The sequence below is a fragment of the Schistocerca serialis genome, chromosome 7 (genome assembly GCF_023864345.2).
Source record: "Schistocerca serialis cubense isolate TAMUIC-IGC-003099 chromosome 7, iqSchSeri2.2, whole genome shotgun sequence".
NCBI lineage: Eukaryota > Metazoa > Arthropoda > Insecta > Orthoptera > Acrididae > Schistocerca > Schistocerca serialis.
Window position 1 is genome coordinate 269562189 of NC_064644.1, and position 17302 is coordinate 269579490.

General features: G+C 41.6%; 1 protein-coding gene across 1 annotated transcript in view; it reads left to right on the plus strand.

The window, feature by feature from the left end:
• The window catches only part of LOC126412051 (histone PARylation factor 1), a 127681-nt gene that overhangs the window by 30087 nt on the left and 80292 nt on the right, over nucleotides 1–17302 (plus strand). The window lies entirely within an intron of this gene.

Here is a 17302-nt window from a genome sequence, read left to right on the forward strand (position 1 = left end):
CTACTGGGGCCCGATCTCGACTGAGGTCTTTCGTTGCTGTACCAAATTATTTTTGCAGTATCATATCTCCCATCACATATTCATCCATGTTCTCTTCCAGTTCTATAATATTGTCTTGAAGTTCATCTCCCCTGTGTAGCCCATCTGTACACTTCTTCCACCTTTCAGCTTCCCCTTCTTTGCTTAAGAATGATTTTCCATCTGAGCTCTTGATATTCACACAGTTACTTCTCTTTTCTCCAAAGGCCTCTTTAACTTTCCTGTAGGTGATATGTATCTTTCCCCAAGTGATATATGCTTTTTAAATCATCATATTTGTCCTCTAGCCATTCCTTCTTAGCCATTTTGCACTTCCTGTCAATCTCCTTTTTAAAGTGTTCTTATTCCCTTTTGCCTGCTTCGTTTGATTCATTTTTATATTTTCCTCTTTCATCAGTTAAATTAAATATCTTCTGTTATCCAAGGATTTCTACTAATCCTTGTCTTTATACCTAGTTGATCTTCTGCCACCGATGTTATTTCATCTCTCAAAGCTACCCATTTGTCTTCTACTGTATTCCTTGCCCCCCTTCTAGTAAACTGTTGCCTAATGCTCCCTCTGAAACTCTCAACAACCTGTGGTTCTTTCAAGTTACCCAGGTCTCATCTCCGGAATTTCCTACCTTTTTTCAATTTCTTCAGTTTTAATCTACAGTTTGTAACAAATAAATTGTGGCCAGAGTCCACATCTGCCCCTGGAAATGCCTTACAATTTAAAACTATGGTTCCTAAAATTCTGTCTTACCATTATAGAAACCAGTCTGAAACCTTCTAGTGTTTGTAGGTCTCTCACATATTTACAGCCTTCTTTCATAATTCTTAAATCAAGTGGTAGCAATGATTAAATTATGCTCCATGCAAAATTTTACTGGGTGGCTTCCTCTTTCATTCCTTTCCCCTTATCCCTTATTCTCCTACTACTGTTCCTTATCTCTTTTTCCTGCTACTGAATTCCATTCTCATATCACAATTAAATTTTCGTATCCCTTTACTACCTGAATAATTCCCTATATCTTGGCATATATCCTTTCAATCTCTTCATCTGCAGAGCTACATGACATATAAACGTGTACTACTGTGGAGGATGTGGGCTTTGTGTCTATCTTGGCTACAATAATTGTTCACTGTGCTGTTAATACTAGCTTACCTGCATTCCTGTTTTCTTTTTCATTACTAATCTACTCCTGCATTATCCCTATTTGATTTTTTATTTATAATAATCGATTCACCTGACCAGGAGCCATGTTTTCCTGCCACTGAACTTCACTAATTCACACTGTATCTAACTTCAACCTATCCATTTCCCTTTTAAAATTTTTTAACTACCGGACTGATTAAGTGAGATAACATTCCATGCTCCAGTCCATAGAAGGCTAGTTTTATGTCTCTTGTTGACGATGTCCTCCTGCATTAAGTCCCGCTTGGATATCTGAAGGGGGAACTATTTTACCTCTGGTATATTTTATCCAAGAGGGTGCCATGATCATTTAACCATATAATAGAGCTTCTGGCCATCGGAAAAATTAAGGCTTTAGTTTCCCCTCACTTTCAGCCACTCGCAATACCAGCACAGCAAGGCTGTTTTGGTGATGTTGCAAGGCCAGATCTCTCAATCATCCAGACTGTTGCTCCTGCAGGTACTGAAAAGACTGCTATCCCTCTTCAGGAACCACACATTTGTCTGGTCTCTCAACAGAAACCCCTGTGTTGTGGTTGCACCTATTGTATGGCTATCTGTTTTGCTGAAGCGCATGAGACACCCTACCAATGGCAAGGTCCATGGTTCATGGTAGGAGGATGGGGTGAGGGACAGGATAATAGGTTGGTAATAAACATTGCTCATGTTGGGATGTTGTAATTGAATATTACTAATAATTCAGCCCCAATATACATGGTAGCAAAGAAAGTGTTTGCTGTTAAGGTTCATTGATATGGGTGGCAAATTGCACTTTAGTACCATCAAATTACCCATTTACTTGTAGGGTGGCACTGTAATAGTAATGTATCAACAGAATAAGAAATAACTAGTAACATTTATTAAGAGTATGTCACAAAACCTTACTTAACTTTCGTAACAGTTTGGTGTGTGGCACTTTATGTCGTATACCTGATACAGTGTACTTAGGATTTGTCTTTGCAGTCTATAGTATTGCCACTATCAGTGAAAGTAATTAGGCAGACATTGATTGTTATGTAAATTGTGAAGTCCTCAGAACATAACTTGTGGAACTGTGCTCCATAGCACATTTGCAGGAATTGTACTGAACTGTACTGTCTGACTGCAGCATCAGAATTGTCAAGATCCCTGTGGGGTCTTGTTTTGTCTGCTTGTTGGTGGGAGAATTTCCATCTCTACCAGTACTAGGTGGAAGCAGTGTTGTCCCCAGTTGACAGGACTCAGTTTGGAGGCTGGAAACACTACTTGCAGAGGCATACGAAATGTTGATGGATGTGATGGCAGAAGCAGAAAGTGGTCCCTAAAAGTGAGTGCCTTCTGGCAGCTGCTGCTTGGAACTGAGAAGTGCCAGGTGAGTGATGGTGCCTCTGTGGTGGCAACATCTTACAGTATTACTGTGTACCTTTCAGCCATGTACACAGCATCCCACCCCTGGCATGGGATGAGCGGGGGAGGGGCGGGGGGGGGGGGGGGGGGAGCTGACAAAGCCAGTTGGCTTCATTATCATTCTACTTCTTTGCTTTCCAGTGTGCATTGTTATGGGTGGGCATATATTGCTGCCCCCTGGCATTCACCCATGGCACAATGGGAAAGTCATTCAAAACCACAGTGAGAGGTTTGCCATTTCACTGCCCGTAGGCTGGTCTGAGGTGGGAGGCACAATGTCCACTGTTCATTGCTGGCTGGTGCAGCTGGGCTCCACTGTTGGAGGTAACATCTGCCAGCTGTACCGGCTGGTCCTTCAGGCTTACAGGTCTTCTGATTATGTGAAAGAAAATAGCCTAGGAGTTCTGCCTAAATGCAGGTGAACTTAGTGCATCCGATTTGATTTTTATGGCAAGTTGCCCTATTCTGAATTTACCAGAATGACACCTTTGTACACTACAAGTGGATGCCTCATATTCCAGTAGGATTTAATCACTGTTTGATTAAGTAACTTCTTATCCTGAGGCCATTCCATTTGAATACACTGTTTAATTTAAGTCAAAACAGGGTATGCATGCACAAGTTTAGCAGTTAAATTAGAACTGACTGAGAGATTTTCCACACAGTCTTGACTACTGATATCTATATGAAAACAGACTCCACTAGTGAATCAAACTTTTTGTATTGCACTGTTGTCAGACATGAAAACAAATCTGTGTTTGTGTGATGTGCGGTGGACCCAAATATAATTCCAGAGCCATAACTTGACAGAAATAGCTCCCATTGCTGCTAACATTAAGCTGTCTGCTTGGGAACAGTGTTGTTCATTCCAAAGATAGTTACTAAAGGTTTATGGTCTATGAGGAGGATAAATTTATGTCTGTAAATGTAATCATGAAATTTCTTGGCTGCAGATATAATTACAAGATCCACCTCCTCGATGTGACTATAATTTCTTTGTACCACTGTCAGAGTCTTTTAAAGCAAATGCAATAGGTTGTTCAAAAGCACATGTTGATGCAGCAGGACAGCGCTTATGCCGTAGTCTCCAACATCTGCAGTGATTGGAGATTTTTCTCAGATTGTATGTAGTAAGACAATTAGCATAAAACAAACACTGTTTTAATTTGTTAAAAGTGCAGTGGCATTCACTGCTCCAGTTTGTAATCTCCCCTCTCCTTCTTTCTTCCATCTATTGTCCACACCAAACAATGCCCAGTCCAAGTAATTAATAAGCAAAATATTTATCGAGATTTTGAGAGGAGTGAAGATTACAATAAACTTTCAAGTTTACTTAGCTTGTTGTGTTAACATGGCTCCAGTTCTTCTTGTCTAGGGGTCTGATTCTTGAAGCTGAAAATCTCACATCAGGTCCTCATGATTGGTGTGGACTAAATGAATTGGAAGATTGTTGCTGCATAATGTTTTTTATTTATTTATTTTTTTTTTTTTACATAAATATATTTTCTCGCATTTGAGTATATCATACATTCTTTTGACTCTTCACATTAACAAAGCTGAAATCACATTGTTTGCACCTATTCTACAAAATTATGTCCGAGCACATCAGAGGCAAGATTACAACTCCCCAACTATGTGGAAAAAAATACTCCAAATGGTTTACAATTTTTCTTAACAAATGAATCCTACTATGTTTCGTTACATTGTTAATTTAAATTATTATTTCATAAATGAATCCAGAAATAAACGTAGTAAATAGTACAGGATTGTGTAATTAATAATAGAAATTTTTAAGTGTGCAAATATTTCATAATTTCAAATTTTCTAAAAAAAATAATTTTAACTGTACATTCAGAACTAGTACTTATCGATTATAACATTGAAACCAAAATATTTTATAAAGTAATTCCTTTTCATAAATTTTAGCTTGAAATATAACATACTGTACATAAAATTACATGAAAGTTTTCAGAAAAGCAACTGAGATAATATTGACCTGTCCAAAATTCAAAAAATACCATTGGTATCGACAACTACTGTAATGAAAAGTAATGCTACAGGAGTTGGTGCACTGCTTCACTGCTGGAAGCTGCAGTAGTTTCTTTGTCCTAATGTGGAATGTAATTGCAGGAAGCCCTTGGGATCTGGAAGGTCCGTAATGGCATCAATATGTTGCAGCGTCTGCTTGATACCGTGTGCAGACAATGTGTCCCTAAGTATTGTAATTCACATGGAAAGAAGATGCGCTTTTCTTTGTTGCATTTCAGATTTGTCACTTGTAGAATTTGGAAAACAGACTCCTAATTATGTAAAGTGATGCTTTGGACAAATCTGTCATCCAAGTAATTAACAGTGTTTGGAAGTTACCAAATTAATTGTTCTAAATACCTCTGAAACAAAATTCGTGTACTGGCTACTCCAAAAAGTAATCTTGTGTAACGGTAGATATGAAATGGAATATTTGTCAATATACTTCTCTGTGTGCCTTCTACCAAAGGAATTTTGAAATATACTTCTTTAAGATCTAGTTTGGAAAATCACACATCACAGGCTACTTTTGACATTAGTTCCACGAGCTTGGGAACAGTATACGAGTCAATAATAAAATGAACATTAACTGTCTCTTTGAAATATCTGCAAATGCTTAGTGAGCCATTCTGAGTCTGTACAACTGTCGTTGCCCATTGGCTACTGGTTGAGGCTTTTGTAATCTCATTCTGTTCAAGACAGTTGAGTTCTTGTTTTTCTTTCTTTTAACACAAATGGAATGTTATATGATTTAAAAAATTTTTGTACCACATTTGGCTTCAGCGTAATGTTTGCCTGCTGAGCTTTAATATTGTCTGTTGCTTCAGAAAAAAAATCATCATATTCTATTCAGTATCTCAGGTTGAATTTGATGTATTCCTTTGTGAATGGTGAAGCCCAAAGCATTGAAGAGATCTAGCCCCAGTAAATTCTTTGCATTATTTGAATTTACCTCTACAAATGTAGCTTGTTTCATAAACCACTTATACACATCTGTTGAAAATTTTTCTTTTACTTGACTGCATGTAGATTAACTATTGAAATTCACAACCCCATGTCAATATTGATCGGCACTTTGTTAATATGAAGACAATAACTTGGTATCAACAGACAAGATGGCATCCACTTGACAATTTGTCTGTGAAAGGTTTTGAATTCGCACCTGTTTATTATGAACATTACTTTTTTTTTTTTTTTTTTTGTGCTTTGCTTTGTTTTGCACACCTCAGCCCTATGTCTGGTCCTTTCACAATTATTACAGTACATGTTCAGACAGAAACAGTTACTTCTTTTGTGGCTTACACTGCAGGCTGAACAAGATTGTTACTTAGTACTTTAAAACTTATTGACTGTTTCAATTGAGTAATCAGTGCATCCTGTGTTTTCCCTGTGCCCGTTGCTTGGTTGCGTCAGCTGCTGAAATATACTGAATACATCTGCATCGTTGCACTGTGTTGCTATAGCAAATACACGTGTTTGATCATATCCCCAAATCAATGGCAGGCAGTCTTGTAAAAATGGGTTTGTTTGAACAAGTAGGTCCTTGCTTAGTGTATTGTCAAGGGAGTGCATGATAGCACATTGTGAATTAGTTAATATGCTCAAGCTGTCTTACATTGATCATTTTGACAAAGAAATGTACAGTCCCTTGTCAGGCCATGTAATTGAGTAATCCTCTCTTTATAGCTTTGATTTGACTTCTTGAAACATTGAAAAAAATCTATGTCTGGCAGCAGTAACAGGGATTTGAGAGTGAAAATATTTCTTGAGTGTTTCTTTAGTCTCATACAGGAGAGAACCAGTTTCATGAGTAGGTGGCAATATCTGAAGTATCTGGAAAACTGTGGTGCCTGAAATTTGATACCTGATGCATTAGATATAATGTGGAAAACTGTGGTGCCTGCATAAGCCAATAAGAAGGACCTATTCTTTGATACCTGATGCATTATGTAGTGCTGCCCCAGATGTTGTATGTAGTTGTTCCAGGCCTTCCAGTTGAATGCTGGAAAGGTGGTGACAGGATCATCTTGAATTGCAGTGGTTGTTTTTCATCTCTGTCCCTGCCTTCTAAAAGTCTGGCCAAGCACCTCTGAGCTGCTGAAGTTGTAGTAAATGTAGCATGGGCCATAGAATAGCAAGTTCTGGTTAGGCCAAGTCCAAAAAGTATGCTCGGAACATTTTAGAAAATTCACAAAAGTCTTCTCGGAAAGGAAATGAATTAGCAGTTCTAGGATCTAATATGCACAGGCTAATAAGCCATCGAATGTTGGTAAAAAAACTCAAAGTAATGAATTATGCTTTCAAAGAAAAATTTTGGATAATAAAATTTCTTCTTAGTTCCCGAATGAATTTTTTCTCCAGTGTTGTTTCCATTTGCTGATCACCTTTGTTGACAGTAATACTGTGGGTCTGCACTGTCGTGTTGTCAGTGTTGGAAACTGGTTGAAATTTGTGATCAATTTCCAGTTTTTCTTGTCACCATTGTTGGGAAATGCCAAAATTTTTGTTAAAAGCTTGTAAACTTTTACCTCATCACCGAATTTTGACAGCTGATGAAAAATTACAGATAATCATTAATCTTTTCCTTGTCAACAAATGTTGGGATGTTGTGACCGAGTGTTACTATTATTCAGCCCTAACATCCACAGTAGCAAAAATCTTGTTTACTGCTATAGTTCATTAATATGAGTGGCAGACTGCACTCTAGTTACTATAAAATTATACACTTGCTTTACGGGTGGCACTAGAACAGAAATGTACGAACACAATGAAAAATAACTAATGACATTTATTAAGAGTATGTTACAAAACTTATCTTTTGTAGCAGTTTGATGCATGACCCTTGATGTCCTATACCCAAGACAATGAAATTTAAATAACTTGACAGTCTATAATATAGTCATGATGAATGAAAATAATTAGACAGATACTCATTTGTATCTGTTTACCATGTAAATAGTGACTGCTAAGTTGGAATGTAGTCTTCAGAACAGAACTTGTGGAACTGTGCTCTGTAGCATAATTGAAGTAGGAGTAATGAGAAGGCTGTAGACACATAACAGTACTGTCTGACTGCAGGATTGGAACTGACAGAATGTCTGCGGCACATTGTTTTTCTGCCTGTCGGTCGAAGGATTTCCACCTCTGCCAGTATTAGGTAGGAACAGTGTTGTCCCTGGTTGACAGCGTTCTCTTTGGAGGCTGGAAACACTATTGATGGACGAATACGACTTGCTGATGAACATGGCGGCAGAAGCAGTAAGTGCTCCCAAATAGTGAGTGCCACCTGGAGGCTGCTGCTCAGAACTGAGAGGCATCAGGCAAGTGGTTGTGCCTTTGTGGCATCCTCTCATAGTATTGTTCTGTATCACTTAAGCCACATGTACAACAGATTGTAAGCTTTTCTGTTTGTTTGCACTAGCAGCTTTATTTTTAAAATCTAGTCAAGTTTACTGAAAGCATTCCAGGCCATTTTACTCATTCTTTCCTCTTAATTTGGTGTGCATCCAACTGTTGTGTTCAACGTCATTAGCATACATAAACTTATCAACTATGACTTAATACCTAATTTGCGCTGTTTGTTGGGTACGCTCTCTGGCGGACATTAATATGGACATAGATGAGCTGGTATGGGTCTTGCGGCAGGCTGTCGCAGGTGGCGTGCAAGCAGTCACAGATGGTGCATACAGTGTGTTGTATGGTGCAGAATCACTGACCCATGCGTCCACTTGTCGGCAGCAGTAGGCTGGACCCATCAGTTCTTATGTTGACTTTGTTCAGATCGGACCTGACCTTCGTATTGTGCTATTCTCTTGGTGCTTTTGCTAGTTGTGTAGTCATTTGTGCTGGTCACATTTTGTGCTTTTCACTGTGCCCATCTCTATCTTGTGTTTGGACACTCTGCTCCCCCTTAGACTAAATTGCACATTGAGTTTGTTTTCCTCCTCAGGAGTCCAGTTCCCTTGTTTTCATAGTGGAGACAACATTTGTGCCAACAGGACATTTGTGCCAACAGGACAGTTTAATGGCGCTGTTGTGCTGAGCCAAGCAGATACAAAAGTCTGTTTTTCATTAGTTTGATAATATAAGATTTTGTTCTTACAATAATCCTCTTTGAGATGTCAGAGGACTTGGAAGAGCATTAGAATAGAATGGATAGATGAATGAGATTTCCACTCTGCAGCGGAGTGTGCATTGATATGAAAGTTCTTGGGAGATTAAAACTGTGTGCCGGACCGAGACTGGAACTCGAGTTCGAGTCTCGATCCGGCACACAGTTTTGATCTGCCAGGAAGTTTCAGAATGGATAGATATTTATCTAGCGTGTAGCCTGGCATGGAAATGAAATGTGGACATTAAACAATTCAGACAAAAAGAGAATAAAAGCTTCTGAAATCTGTTGCTACAGAAGAATGCAGAAGATTAGATGATTAGATGAAGTAATTGTTGACGATGTACTGAAACAAATAGTAGAGACAAGAAATTTGTTACAAAATCTGGCTAAAAGATGGCATTTGTTGATAGGACACATCCTAAGGCAAAAAGGAATCGTCAGTATGGTAAGCCTACTTTCAAACTTGCGTCATTGAGTTAACTGAATTATTGCTGCGGTTTGTCTGCACTATAGGCATTTAATTCAATGCCATAAGTAAATTGTAGATGGTGCCGCTATGTTCCAATAATAGAAATGAGGACAGAGTTTTAAGTGTTTAAAAATGAACACTAGATGGCTCTCTTGAGATGTGCTGTTACTGTGGAACTCTGAAATTGGCAAGTAGTTGGTTTACTTTTGTCTACATTTAGTATTTAAAGGAACAGCATTGTGAAAAAAAATCTCATGAAGGTTTTTTTTGTTTTGTTGGATGATTTTATATTATCTTTTGTAGAGGCATAGATGAATAAGAAAAGCTTTAAGCCTGTTCAGGAAAGCCTGTTTACAATTGGTTTCCAGGATTACAACATGGTTTTACGTCTGTTGAAGATAAATTTCGAAAGGCTGATCAAAATTGTTATCGTTGTAACCAAGTTGCTTCTTGTGAACTCTGCATCGGTCACCAATAGTTGGTGATGACGCAACCAGCCATATTTACTTTGTAAAATGTTTTATTTTAGTGCCATAACTAGTTTCGGGCTACCAAGCCCATCTTACAGAGATGTTTTAATTAGCAGCATGTTGTCTGCTCCTACACTGCACAAGGATATTTGAATGTGTAGTGCCACTTTATAAGTTGTTTCATTAATAAAAACGTGTTAAAGTGCTTACATTTTTTTTATATGTGGTGTGGAATAGTTGTATTCACTTACGTAAGTTCCAATACATGGCGATTTGTTTTGTTGTCAACTGTTTCACATTATATCTAAAGAAATGTAAGCATCTTAGCATGTTTTTATTAATAAAACAAAGCATAAAGTGCCACTAAATATTCAAATATTCGTGTGCAGGATAGGAGCAGACTATATGCTGTTGATCAAAACAAAACCATCAATGTTGTGTACAACATAATTTTAAGAGGATCAGCATGTGACTATCAGTGTAATAGAGAAAGACTGCAGTACATGAAATTTGCATTAATATTCAGATGTGAAAAACATCTTATCCCAATGGATATACCTCAATTTGACCAAAGCTCAGAAACAGTTATGTGTCTGTCAGTGTGAAGAAATGTTCATGAAATTCAACTGGGTGAACACAAAATCCATTTACATCATCATAACAGGAGACATACTTGTACAGCTTGAAATAAAGCATAACCATCTGTTTGTTCTGAGGTTAACCAAAATCAACAAACGCAATTGTTATGTGGAACACTTCCAAGAAATTGATCGCTTGTGTACGAGATTACAGTGAACATGTCGTGGCCACTGTTTTAGAGAGTCGAATAACAGTTAACGCAGAATGTTATGTATCTATTTTTTTGCCACAAGCAATTGATGAAATAAGAAAACAACCAAAAATGCTGCATAACTTTTCATCATGATAATTTTAGCTGTAATACCATACATTAAACAGTTGACTGAGAGGGGAAAACAACAAATTAATGTCTTCTTACTCGGGAACACCTGATTTATTTCTAATTGATGTATCTTCACTCATAGTACTCGTGATTTCAGAGAGCGCACTTCCATATAGTGCTGTGATGAGTCGTCAAAGAAACAGCATTATTTAAACAATCACAAATGAGTGTTCAGCCTATACTTTACACTGTGTTACTGTTGCCCAGTCAACGTGTTCAGTGCTATGCACAACCTGTATCTTGCGTGTTGCTCTATAAAGTACTATGTTCCATAAATCATGTTTGTTCTTGCTATAGCAAACTTGATGACAAGTGAGGGTTACGTTTTCCCCACGCGTTGGTGTCAGTGCTTCGTCACCTGACAAACATCTTGATGAAAGAAATACTCCAACATCTCAGTGCCCAGCAGCAAGCTTTCGCAGAGCAACAGCAGGTTCTCACCACGGCTCTCAGTCAAGAGGCATCTGCGTATTCACGTCACACTACTCTCTGATCAGTGTAACCATTGCCCTTTCCTGCATATGATGAATTGGCTGAAGACTGAGACTCGTGTGAGACACGGTTATGCCAACATTTCCAGATATTTTGCATGGGCAATTCATACCTGTGTGGGGCTTTCTTTCTTTCATGGCTTTCCCCGCACATGTTTCAGTTGCTGTGCCAACTTCTGCCTTTGCAAGAACCTCCCAGAGTGTCATTTCATGAAATGTAGAAGTTTCTCTCCACGTATTGCTCTGACAGAACACATGTCGTTACAATGCATGTAGAATATTACCATTGTCAGAAATGGCCAAAACGTGGGCTGCAGAATTACACGGGTTGAAAAGTCGTCTAAATTTGTCACTAGTGCCAAACACAAATCCTACGCTGATCACATGGTGCGTGATGTTGTTGTTCGTCTGGCCCTGGACAGGGAAGTCCACAGAAAGATGAAGGGGAAGCCGTTGCAGCAGTACAAGCTCCAACTGAGTGTCACATGGAGCAGTGTCTGTTATGGTCACAGTAGCAACAGGCCACGTGACAGCAGCAGCTGCATACCCCCCTTCCGTCCTTCTTGTACTGCTTTGCTCAACATGAGTGTGCTGCAAGCCCTAAAAATTGGATGGTTTGCAACAAATGTTGAAAGGAAGGCCACATAGCGCCATTGTGTAACTTCTCTTCCAGTGTGGTGAATACAGTAGTACCAATGGACATAAACTGTATCTCTACAATGATTGTTTTCCTGAGCAAATTGTTTATTGTCTTGCGTGTATTTAATAAGCTGCTAAAAATGCAAGTGGTCACAGGAGCTGCAGTGACTTTACTAAACGAACAAACATGCATGGACTTGGGCTCCCTTCCCCTCACAAAGGTTTCACGGAAGTTGATTAGCTACAGTAAACAGCAGATTCCAATTCTATGTGAGTTCTCTGCTCCTGTATCTTACAAATCTGTTGTTTGTCCTCTCACATTCCTTGTTGTGGATCATTCCCATTCTGCAGACATGTTGGGTTAGATCAAGTTCTGACTCAGCAGTTGGAGTCCCTGTGCTCTAAGTTTTCATCTCGGTTTTCCCCTGGGCTGGTTGTGATAAGTTTTCAGGCCCACATTACCATAAAAGAGTCTGCCCGCCCTCATTTTTTTCAGGTGCAACAGGTGTCTGTCACATTGTGCAACTCTGTCAAGGCCAAATTAAACAGTTTGATGTCTCTCGATGTCATTTGGCCTATTTCTTCCAGCGAGTGGGCCACACTACTGGTTGTCGTTAAGAAGCTGATGGGTAAACGTCGTCTCTGTGGCGACCTCAGTGTCGTGATTACTGCATAGTTAATGATAGATACATACCCTTTGCCCTGCCCTGGTGAGTTGCTCGCAAAATTGTCAGGTGGCCTCTACTTTTCCAAGACTGATTTGTTGGAAGCGTACCTCCAGCTCCCCTTGGATGAAGCCACTGTGCACCTTCTCATTGTCAGTACACCTTTCGGTGTATACATATATCAACACTTGCCTTTGGCATCGCTAGTGCACCAGCAATTTTTCAATGTTTTATTTAGAACAGTTGACAGCCTCTGTACACGACTGCTTCAGTTAGCTCGATGATATCATTTTTTCATGTTCTTCCACTGAAGATCACCTTAGCAATCTCCAATCATTGTTTTCCGTTTTGCAGTCTATGGTCTCAAGTGCAATCTTGCCAAACCTCCCTTTTTTCAGCCATCAATTGAGTTCCTAGATTTGAGATTTCTTGCACAGGGGTCAGGCTGTTGCCTCACCATGTTGATACAGTTGTGGCTTTGCCTTGGACAACCTACATTACAGAACTGCAGGTGTTTCTAGGTAAAGTTGCTTACTGTCATAAGTTTTACTGGACGCATCCACTGTTGCTCAACCACTGCACACGCTTTTGCATCAAAATGTGCCTTTTTCTGCTCCATAGCATTTGCTATCCTTAAATCTAAGGTTCAGTCTGTCTCGAGACTGGCCACTTTTCAGCCGGGTCATGATCTCGTATTGGCTACAGATGCCGCCCCCCCCCCCCCCCCCCCCCCGCCCCCCCCCGCCCCGCTTCCCGGCAGATGCCACAGCACCCACAGGAATGTCTACATGTTGATTTTGCTGGGCCCTTCCTAAATCAGTATTGACCCACTGCAGTGGACGCCTACTCCAAGTTTCCCTATATGATGCATTGTCCGCCCACGTCCATGACGGCCACTATTGCAGCCTTGTCTAATATTTTTGCAATTGAGGATCCTCCATGTACCATGGGTACCGATAACAGTGCCTCCCCCCCCCCCCCCCCCCTCGTTTGTTTTTCGAGGGTATGTATCTTTTTGTCAGGCTAGTGGTGTCGCCATCTCGCAGCTCCCCTGGTTCATCCTCAATCTAATGGTGAGGCCGAATGCATGGTTCGGACGTTTAAAGCTCAGATGCGGAACTATGTATCTGGCAGGTCCCGCGAAGCTGCTTTAGACCGTATTTTGAATTATTACTGTTTCACTCCGGTGGGTTATAAGAGCCCGGTGGAGGTGCTACATGGACACCAACCTCGGACTGCCCTCCAGCTGCTGCATCCGACGTTATCAGCTATGTGACGGTCTTGGTTGGGTGCGCCTGTTTGGGCTCATGGTTTCAGCTATCGGACGAACTGGGTTTCTGCCATCATAGAGCATCACAGAGGCCGGTGCCCGTGCATCATCCAAACTTCTAACGGGCAGATGTCCTGTCACTTCGACCAGCTTTGGCTGCGTGTGGTGGGGCCTGTCCTGGAGAGCCCATCGCCTCCCACGCCTCCACCTCCTCCGACGCCTTTTTGTATGTCACAGATGATCTGGTTCGTGCTGCAGAGGGAATCGCTGCCTGACAGATAGCTGTCTGGGGTTCCTATCTCTGTCCCCAATCGTCAACTACCATCACTAATGCAGTCCCCACTGCTGCTGCTGCTGCTGCTGCTGCTGCTGCTGCCGCTGCCGCCACCAGCTACATTGCTGGGTCCTGTGTTGTTGTCATCTCAGATGCCCCTGTTGACTTCTCCAGCGCCGTTGTTGAACTCAGTGAGGACGTCGCTATGGAGACGCTGTCCCCTGTCCTGTTCTACAGCCTCTCATGAGAGGGGTATGCTGCACCAACCCGCCTCTCATCACTTCTGCCCCTGCTGACTGGTCCTGCCCACCACATGCTATAGCGGCAGTCATTGTCTGGCAATGAAATGGGCATTGGCATTGTCATTGGTGTTTTTCATGACTCGTAATGCCTGTGCCTTGTGAGATATGTACACCCCCACCCCTTCCCACAGTACCGTACCAGTGCTTTTTCGATGCCAGTGCTTTTTTTCTGTACGATGCATTTTTCTGAGCATAGTGTTTTTCATGTATGTGGGTATGTATGTGTGCATGTATGTATGTATGTATGTATGTATGCAGTTGATGGTCTTCCCATCATTAGTGCCACAATAGCATCAACCATCGCCATAGGTCCTGTACTTCAAACCTGCAATCACAGCAACAGGCTGCTCTGCAGGCCCCCACCCCCTCTGGTGTCCGCAGCTGGTCGTATGTGTAAGGGCACCCAAAAAGAAACAAGCCAGAGGCATAATTATAGAAACCAGTACCTGTATGTTGGAAGTATTGACCCTGGCTGTTGAGACATTTGTCCCACTGCAATACAAGTGGTGAATGGCTGTCTCATAAAATTTCTGGGACTGCGATGTTAACCAGTTTCACACATACAGCTGGACATCGTCGTCCGAGGTGAATCGTTTGCCCCTCAGAGCCTTTTTAAGGGGACCAAAAGGGGCTTAATCACAGGGAAGAGGTCCGGACTGTATGGAGTGTGGCTGAGAACCTCCCATTTGAATTTCTGCAGGAGTGCCTTGACTGTGTTGGTGGTATGAAGCTTTATATTGTTGTGGAACAGAATGACCCATGGGTTAGATTGCCTGGTCGTTTTGATTTGATCGCATGGCGTAGGGTGGTCAAGGTTTGCGAGTAATGCTGGGCATTCACTGTTGTCCCGTGCTGCAGAAAGTGAGTCAGAATGGGCCAGCTTGGTCAAAGAAGAACGTCAGTATAACCTTTCCTGCCCTCATGTGGATGCCCTTGGCTTCTTTTGGTGATGGTGACCCTGGATGCTTCCACTGGAGACTTGTCGTTTTGATTCTGGTTCAAAGTGATGACACCATGACTCACCTCCAGGCACCACTTATACAAGGAACGCATTCCCTTCCCAAGCAGAGTGCTGCAGATGAGCAAGACAGTGGACCATTCGACGTGCTTCCTGGTGTGGTCGAAGACTGTGGGGGCACCCATTGGGCACACACTTTGCACATGTGCATTCATTTCTTCATGATGGTGTGAACACTTCCAATGCTCAATCCAATCATGTCGGCTGTGGCGTTCACTGTAACTTGGTGGTCCTGGGTAATAAGTACATCCACCAGCTGGACAATGTCATCAGTAATGCAGTGTGGTGCTCCAGACCATGAATCATCGGCTAACGACACCCGCCCTTACCTGAAGTGCTTGTGCCACGCCTTGAACCTTGCAAGGGACATGCAGTGTTTGCCGTACACTTGTGACATTCGTTGATGATGTGCCTTTTCTCCTACTCCTTCCACTGTCAGAAAACAAACAACACCTCCTTGCTCTTCTGTTGACGCCTCCATGTCACTGTTTGCAATGTGACTGGCAGTGTTGGACAATCGGTGCATGCTTCTGCTAGCTCTGTATAGTCACGTGACGTGCACATGTGGCCTCTAGTGACGGGCTGTGAACTTCCACACTTTGGTCAGAACCACACCTCGTTACACACGCCACAATATTACCCTCCTGTCACTGGTTTGCGCAAAAAAACCTCGTCGTCTTCATCAGGAACATCTTGATGTTGTCCTGCTGCCAGAGTTTGTATCATTGCTTGTGATCACTCTGCATTTCTCTCTTCTCAATCAATGTCAAGACCATAACTAAGATTAGAGGTGCTATCTCAGTGAAACATTTTGCAGCAAATGCTGACCTCTACAACTTCATTGATGGTAGAATCCCAGTAATTTGTGTGAGATTAGGTTTTTGTTTCATCAGTTACAAGGCACATTCAGAAAGTAAGTTTCCCTATTTTTTAAAACAAAGACATCATCATTTAAGTACTGGGAATATTTCACATTTCTTGAAAGCACGGCAGTCACGTGCAGTGTTTGCTTGTGTGTGTGTGAAATAACTAGCTTATACCCACGACTTTGTCTGTGTGGGATTGCAGCCAATCAAGCAGCTTTCCCCACCCTAAATCACCACCTGTGGCCCTCTTGGCAGGTACAGATACACATTCCACTTGTTTAGTGGAGCGAAATAGCAGTGCATTTTTGTTCTGACCACTGTTTACTGATGACATCACTGGATCCAACCCCAGGCTAGAGTAGGTGGTGGTGGTGGTGGTGGTGGTGGTGGTGGTGGTGGTTGTCTGATCACAGGCAGCACCTACCCCATCAATGGCAGGGCTATTGTTGTGAAAGCAGTCATGTGACCTATGAGGTAAGCTGCAACTACTGTACTTCTTACCCAAGTTGGCATGACAAATAACAAGCTTTCTCTCTGAATGAACCTTACCTACCCTATCAATGGCAGCACTACTGTGAAAGCAGTCACGTGATCTACGAACTAAGCTGCAACTACTGTGCTTGTTGGTATGTTGGCATGACAATCACCAAGCTCTCTGTCCCTATGAGGGGCCACCGACGAGTTATGGCAAAGAGAGAGCTGAACCACCCAGTTGCTGAACATGCTGCCCAACACAATATGCTTCACAGCCTGCACCATCTGGATTCTTCTCATCAAAACCACCTTTCCTGAATTGTACAGGTGAGAACTCTCCCTGAAATATATCCTATGTTTCCATAACCCCTCTGACCTCACCCTTCGCTAGTCCATGTCCTTCACCCACCTATCTGCTTCCCTGCTCCCACTCCAGGACTACACAACCTTCTATCCCACTAACACACCCATTACTCTTATTCCCATCTTCTGTTTCTCTTCTTTTTGGGGGAGGGGCCTAAACCAGTCCTCTAAGTTTTCTCTAAGTAAAGAAACTGATCAAACAATGGAAACTTCAGGTTGGAATATCAACAATACAAGGAAAAGATAAATTTCTACTCACAGTAAAGATGACACATTGAGGTGCAGACAGGCACAAT